We start from the raw sequence: 7749 nt of genomic DNA on the forward strand, positions 1-7749 counted from the left end.
CCCTGCAATTATGAAGTCATCTTTCATAGTGAATTGTGACAGTGTTTTGTTGTTAGGAAGTCCTCTTTCTTGTCCTCTGTGTTGCTTTGAACCTCTGATAATGTCTTCTGCTCCTTAGCCAATCTGCATCTTTCAAGAGCTTCCCCTAATCTTTCACAAAAAGAAAAAAAAACCCAACTGTTGTAGTCTCCTGATATTGAACAGCAGTAACATTTGTTTTCTTAGTAACATTTGTTTTCTTAGTAGTGCAGATGTTAAGAGTTATGATCCTATAACTTGATAACTTTTTCCTTACTTTCATAGTTTGTTTCATGCTAACAGGAGGTTTGAGGGTTGTCTCTGGATTGTTTTGGTTTTTTTTTTTAATAGGGCTGGTTTTCCCACTGCAGTTTTTGGGTGCAAATTTCCTGAACCACTTCCCATTCTTGAGAGACTCTAGAAGTGGTAAATTTTGTTCATCTTTTCTCTGATGTACTTTCATCTATAAAGCCTGGTGTCATGATTCCACAGTGATTAGTAGTGGACAGTGGATTTGCTACTCCCTGCCTTGGGCATGGTGGATTTCTGCTGTTTCTTGTTAGAGTGGCACCATGAAGACAACATGAGCATATTCAGAGCATTTCTTGTGGGGAGGAGATCTTCCTGAGGCCAAGATACTGATTGCTTTTGTATTGCTTGAGGCAGTAGTGATATTGGAGGATGCCCCTCTCGTACGTGTGAGGAAAGAGCAAAGAAACTAGCTTACAAGTACCTATAAACAGAAGCTATGGTAAATCCAGCAGATATATAATGCTAGAGCAGGTGGTCTTGCTTGGTATTTGCATACCTTTTCAGTTGTTGCCTTCGTAGATCATGTGTCTGTTCCACTGTAAGTCTCAGTTACATTAGCCTCCTCCAGCTCATTGCCTTTGCTTTCTCAGTGCACTGTGGCTTCAAGGAGCTATAGAAGACTCTGCAGGAGTGTGGGGGGGAGATAAGGGAGGAGCATGCATTTGCAAGGGAGGAAAGATCCTGCTTAGTTTGCAGGAAGGGAAGGGTTTTGAGAGTACATGCAAAATGCCTGAGAAGCGTTGATAAAAGACATCATTTCTGCCTGTTGGAATTGCTGCTCCCCATTTTCTTCAGGCTAGCAATCTTGTGACAGCCATGAAGGTATGTGTTTCTGTTGAGTGTTATTAGTGTACTTCTGGTAATTCAAATGCTCAGTGGACAATATAATAGTATCAGAACATCCATATTTGGGAAGCATTCTTGCCTTGGAATACCACATCCTAACTAGGGCTAGCACTTTGAAATTGCATTTTATGCCCTATGTAGATATTGCAAAATAGCTCTAGTTGTACATTGTACTTTGAGCATGAGCCTTTTTAAGGTTCCCTTTGACAAGAAAAAAAAAAAATTGCCACGTTTCTACTAAAAAAAAAAAGTGGGGGAGGAAAAAAGGGGAAATTCCATAATGAGATTTGTACTGATAAACATACAGAGAGGAACTGAATTAATTTTCTGTATTATCGAACATGCTATGTACTTTATAACAGAATTAAGGAATGTTCAGAGATCATGGAGATAAACAGGCCAGCTGGTTGGGATAGGACACAAATTGACATTGGAAGGCAGCTTGGAGGACTGCCAAAATACTTCTGGAGTCCAGGCATGAAAATCAGTATGATGTAACTTGCTCCTGAATCCGAGAAGAATAAAAACTGCACAGCAATTCACCAGTCACACTGCAGTGTAATGGTGATGACAGAAGCAGCTCTACAGCCTGGTTTGCACCAATGCAAACTGCCAGCACAGGCAAGCATGGAGTGTCAGTAAAGAAGGGTTGAGGAGTAGGGGGACAGAGAAGGTCATCAAGGTGCATAATTATGTGGTTCCAGATTATCCTTTGTATTTGGGTACATGCCTGTCATATATATCTTATACATGTTAGTGTCTCCCATCGCAATTGATTTATATCCCCCTCTCCTTCTATAATTTATTTATGGGATGGAATAGGAATGAGTCCCCATGAGACATAGAGTACCATATGCTACCTATGGAGCCTGATGTTAGTGAATGCTTGCTTTTTGATTCCCCCTCTGCCCCTAGATTTATATTGCATATGTTTCAATTTAATCACGATAGTACTGAGTCATTGTCACTAAAGGCTGTTTGGGCTGAAAGCTCCTTGAATGATTGTCAGTGTCAAATGACTTGAAATGTGCTTTGTAATATATCAGCTACTGAAGCTCAGGAGTTCCTAGTTGATGTTCTCCACAAGAGATCACTTTAAGGATGCTCTTCTCTATATGTACGTATATACATAGATATATACAAATTGTACATAAAAATATACATAATAGAAATATTGAACAAGGCTCCAAATCCTGCAGATATTTCTATACCATGCAACATTAGTTACGAGTAGTTTCTTGATGTCAATAGGGCAAATAATCTTATTTTTGTGGGCATGAACTTTTATATTTATGTAAACCTATTAGAAAATTATTCTCTCTGCCTGAGTTTCTTCATTATTTGGGGATTTTTTTGTGTGCAATGGATAGATTGAGTAGATTTGTTCAGCAAGGGATACTATTTTTAATGATGCTTGACAGCAGAAATTCTTTTAAAAAAAAAAATGCAGTACAGAACTGAAAGCTTTTGTTTTTCCACTGTAAACCATTGAAAATTTAAATTTCCAAATGTATTGGCAGTTGTGTAATTTGAAAAAGCATTACATTTTAGATGACACCTTTGAAAGAACAGAAATACTAAGGACTCCTGTAACTGAGTTGCATTTCTGTTTTCTCTACTCAGTGCCGCTGGGAAGGCACGTGTGCAAAGATATTCTTAGCATGAAACTTCAGGATTGCTGTTTTATTCCAGTTGCCGTTAGTCCTAGTTAGTAGCTGGGACAAACAGTGGGACATAAGGAAATCTTAAATCATTCTTCTTCTGATCTGACAGTTCCTGTTAGTGGGCTGGGTAGTGTAGGAACTCTTCAGGTGGTATACAACCTGTGACTTCCTGCACAAATGAGAATCCCTTAGTCCAGATAAATAATCTTAGAGCTGAATGTTGATTGTATTTTCCATATAAAGGAGAAAGAGAGAGCGTTGCCTTCCGATTGGTGTACCTGTGAGGACTATAATGTATGTGAAAATGAAATATAAGTTGAACCAAAGCACTTTAGGGTATTAAATAGACTAATGATCAAATTCATTAACTAATCCATGCTTCAATAAGAAATTGGTCTACTCAGACTATTAAAGGAACAGCCTAGATTGTTGTCCATAAAAATAAATCCTAGTATGTAGCATTAATGTTATATAAAGACAGAAAAATATTCCAGCTCATTTTTTGGAATTCCAGTCTTTATTTCTGTTATTACACTAAATTCAATCAAGCTGTGAATATTACTCTGCAGTAAATGCTCTCAGTATTTCTTTTTCTTGTCGGTTTGTTGTTGCTGAGGCTCTGAGTGATTCTAGGGGGTTTCCTCTGCCTGGGCTCAAAGCCAACTTAAAGAAAGCACAGCTGGTTGTCTTGGGGGAAAAAGAGATAGAAGAAACCTTAGTGGAAGTTACCTGCAAAAACAAGCCTCAGTGGGGACTTCTGCATATTTGTTTGGGAGCTGCTTTAAGCTGAGGCTCTTGCATGCGGCCCTGCCTGAGCTACATGGCAGCTGCATCGCAGCCATACCTGTGCCCAACGCTTCATCCTGGCCTGTGAACTTGTCTTCCCAGCTTAACTTCAGCCCTGCCTCATCCCCACGGGGGTGCCCGATGCCCTGGGTTTGGGGCTGGCCCCCTGGCCTGACCTGCTTCCTCACTGCGGGTAGTGGGACCAGCCCCAGCTGGTGGAGCCCCTGCCCTGCCAGCCTTGAGAATCTCCTTGGGTCCTGACCCCGGGTCCTTGGGGAGCAGCCCCAGCCCTTGGTGCTCCCCGACAGTCACCCACTTAAGTCTTAATCAGAGTATCTATTACCAAAAAGAAAATCCATCCATTTGATTTCTAGACAGTTTTACATATGAATTTCACAGAAACTGTAGAACTACTCATTTTATAAAGCATTCACTGTGAAACCAATATGGTGCAGGAATTGATGTAAGTGCTCCTAAAAGCAGGTCTACAAACTTCCAAAACTTCGAGGTTTTGGAAATGACATATATACATACAGAGTGTGTTCCTTTTAAAGATGTTGCACTCCTGTAACGCATAATGAGAGGTAAATTCCAGAAAGGTTTGTTGAAATCTGTTATAATAGTGGCCATCAAACAATTTAGTGATTATAGCATTAAAAATATGCGTATGCCCACCAGTTCTTGATACTTCTTGCCCACCATGTTTTTCAGGAGTATTTCTACTGATCAAGTTTTCTTGATCTTGTTGAGAGCTATTAGTTTATGCACTTTTTCCAAGGTATGTATGTTAATAATAATAATTCATAGAGCTAATGAATTTACAGTGCTTTACATTTTCAGAGTTCTAAAATAGAATACTACATATATTCATTAGTTCCTTTTTCTAACAGTTCCTCTCACACAGTAGGTAAGAAAATATAATCTGTAAATATTTCAGAAATAATCAGAGCCAGCTTTTTGAAAACTGTCTTATTTTAGGTGGTGTTTAATTTGGGTTTTTTTAACCATCCTGCTTAAGGTAATTTTAACCTAATTTTCAGAAGAACTTGTGCCACTGTTCAGTCAATTGAGCAGTGTGAAACATTTGGTGTCCTATAATTGTATGTGTAGATTAGTGACACTTAGATGAGGGGGCACGTTGTCATTTAGTACAATCTGTAGATTGAGCTCCTAAAATACAGGAAAAGTATAGTATGACAGATGAGTTTACATGTGGACTTGAGCATTTGGAGCTAACCAAAGCTCAGCTATTGAACCTCCGTGTGGCCTTCAGCTCACCACTTCGCTTCTCCAAATGTTGGTTTTTTTCTCAATTGTAAACTGTGAATAATGTTACCACAGACTATTGTTTGTAAAACAAACAAACAAAGAATGTGGGATTCTGGGAAAAGTGACAGTAAATGCAGAAGGGACTGCAAAGTGTGTTTAAGGCTACACAACCTAGCAAAATTAGGAAGAAAGTTTCAGCAGTCCTGGTTTTCAGCATGCTATATAATTCAGTACTTCATAGATTCTTACACTGTCTTTCTCACCATGGTGTCTGAGCTTCTTTCAGTAGTGTTTAAGCAATGTGAATAACTTTTTTCATGTGGTTTCTTCTCTCAACCACGGCGTCCCTCCCTTTCCCTCATATAACAAAGTCTCATCCTGGTTTTCAGGGAGCCAGTTCATGACACTTTGTGTGTGTGTGTGTGTGTGTGTGTGTGTATACATATGTATTTACACACGCATGCTCTATAAATAAACACATGCGTTTTTCCCAAAGTTGATCAAAGAAGCTGATTCTTGCTCAAGTTAGTAAAGCAAATTCAGTGTTTTAATTTTAAACTCAGATATGAAGAGTAAAATAAATATGCAAGATTTTTTCTTTTTGCAAACTTTTTTTTAAAAAAAAGGCAAACCCCTTCTTCCCAAACATTCTATCTGACTGCATCAAGTTTCCCAAGAGAAGCTGTACCCTAGAATAATATTTCAAATGTAACATCTTGAGTGTTTCATTTTAATTCTGACAAAGATGGGGGACAGACATTGATATTGGGGAAAGTAAAATTTCTCTGTACTAAGGAGTAATTAATCTTATATAAAAAGAAAAAAAGCATTTTAATAAACGTTTTCTCCTGTAATAATGCAGCTGAAAACATGCTGACTATGAGGGAATGGATTTCTTTGTATTTATGCTGATGGCTTTCTAAATTCATAACCTCAAAACTAAAGCCCAACCAACCTGAAACACATACAATCACTTGTATTTCCTATAAGATTTTTTCACACTATTTTACTATCCTTTAATTAAGACTCCTCTTATGTGAGATAAGGGGATTTGCTTCTTGAATTATAGATCACTCAGGTTGGAAGGGATTTTGGGACATCTCCAGTTCAACCTCCTGCTCAAAGCAGGGTCAACACTGAATTCAGACCATGTTGCTCAGGGCTTTCTTAGGTGTTGGAAACTTCCAAGAAAGGAAATTCCACAACCTCTTGTGGCAACCTGTTGCATTGCTTCACTATCCTCACTAGCTGGTTGGAACAGCCACTGTTTCAATTTATGACCACTGTCTTTCTCCCACTGTACACCTCAATAAAGAGCCTGGTTTTGCCTTCTCTTGTAGGTAAAGATCAGTCTTGTAGCTACTGGAAGGCTGGTATTAAGTCTCTCCTACCTGTTCTCCTTTCCACACTAGACAAGCCCAGTTTCCCTCAGCCTCTCCTTGCAGGACATCTCTTCCAGCCCCTGACCATCTTAGCTTTCTACCGGCTCAGGTTTATCAACATCTTTCTTGTACTGGGCTGCCCAAAACCAGGCATAGTATGCCAGATGCAGACTAACAAATGATGAGTAAAGAGGAATAATCATTTCCCTTGACCTACCTCTGCTTTTCTTTATGCAGCCCAGCATGCTGTTAGTCTTCACTGCTGGCTGGTGTTTACCCCGCTGTCCACCAGGATCCCCAGATCTTATTCAGTGGTGCTGAGTGGCCTGTCGATCCCAGCCTGTGCAATGGCAAAAGGTTAGTCCAGCCAAAGTGCAGGGCTTTGCATTAGTCTGTATTGGACTTCACGTGGTTCCTGTCAGTCCATTCTCTAGCCTGTCTAGAGGCAGCCCTGCCCTCGAGCATTGAATATATCTGTGGGATAAACACTGCAGCTATTCATGACTGTTTTACGCTGTCATTCATTTCTGAAGAAAAATGACACATCCAATGGAAATTTTAGAGGAAATTTCAGTGTGATTATGAGATGGAAGTTTTAGGCTTATTGGAATCTGAAACTTCTATTACAAAGGGTGTAATTATTTTCTTACTAGCTATAGTGATTAAGACCTTCATTTTATACTTAATTTCGGGGAGAACTAAGAGCTCCATATTGTCTCCCATAATGCTGGAGCCCTAGTTCAACTCCTGACGGCTAGAAAGAGGACGGGGCATTGGCTCTAACCTGACTTGGTGAAAAGGGTGCCACCTGCTGAGCCTACGTCCCAGTTCTGCAAACGTAAGTATGCAAAGCATAGTCTTTAATCCAAATTCTGACTCAGTGCAATCCAGTTTATTAATGATATGAGTCGATGTTGTTACAGCACAAGATGTGTCTGTACAAGCCAAAGAAACCTAAGATTTTGTATGTTGATAGCTAGGAAATCTTCCAATCTCCTTCAATGTAGTAATAAAATAATGATGTAACAGGGAATATATGTGTATTAAATTTTGTTACTGTAAAACTGATGGAAGTGCAGCTTGAATCATGCAGGGTCAGCACATGCTGAGAGAAGGGGAAAGAAAAAATTAAAAAAAAAAGCATAGCAAAAGCTGCTACTGCAAGGAAGAAAATTATGATGGCTGGTTCTGGAGGAGATACAAGGACTGCATGACATGAGGAACACAGAAACAATTGAAAAGTGCATAATGGCAAAATCTTTACAGAACACAATAAAACTGTTTATTGCTCAGTAAGATAAACATTAGCGTATGGCTCTATAAACACTCATGCCATGGTGTCTTTGAAGTGTGCTGCTTCTATTTCAGATCCATAGACTGGCTGGTGTACCTACAGGCTTGCCCGTTTTTGTTCTTATCCCATTTAGTATGTTTAGGAAGAAGTACCATCCTTTCCTGTAGATTTTGCATCT

The sequence above is a fragment of the Mycteria americana genome, chromosome 5 (genome assembly GCF_035582795.1).
Source record: "Mycteria americana isolate JAX WOST 10 ecotype Jacksonville Zoo and Gardens chromosome 5, USCA_MyAme_1.0, whole genome shotgun sequence".
Classification (NCBI taxonomy): domain Eukaryota; kingdom Metazoa; phylum Chordata; class Aves; order Ciconiiformes; family Ciconiidae; genus Mycteria; species Mycteria americana.